The sequence below is a fragment of the Penaeus monodon genome, chromosome 25 (genome assembly GCF_015228065.2).
Source record: "Penaeus monodon isolate SGIC_2016 chromosome 25, NSTDA_Pmon_1, whole genome shotgun sequence".
NCBI classification, from domain to species: domain Eukaryota; kingdom Metazoa; phylum Arthropoda; class Malacostraca; order Decapoda; family Penaeidae; genus Penaeus; species Penaeus monodon.
The window spans coordinates 6,643,034-6,643,259 of NC_051410.1; the positions used below are offsets into that span (position 1 = coordinate 6,643,034).

The 226-nt window shown below is 54.0% G+C and overlaps 1 protein-coding gene across 1 annotated transcript in view; it reads left to right on the plus strand.

Moving 5' to 3' along the window:
* The window catches only part of LOC119589311, a gene marked incomplete in the record, with an annotated part of 61,041 nt that overhangs the window by 28,365 nt on the left and 32,450 nt on the right, over positions 1 to 226 (plus strand).

Sequence of the window (226 nt, forward strand, 5' to 3'; positions counted from 1 at the left end):
GCTGAGTCACGCTTCCTCTGAGACATCCAACAGAGAGAGGGGCGCTGTGCGTGACCCCCCCCCCCACCCCCCTCTGATTGGCTGAAAGACCTGTAGACTTCGTGTGATTGCGTAATGCGGGGGGGGAGGGGGGGGGAGTGTCCGAAAGGGAAAGGCGTAGAACAAGAAAGGGGATTTAAGAAAGAAGGGAAGATGGAGAAGAGAAAAAATACGATTGTTTGATTGA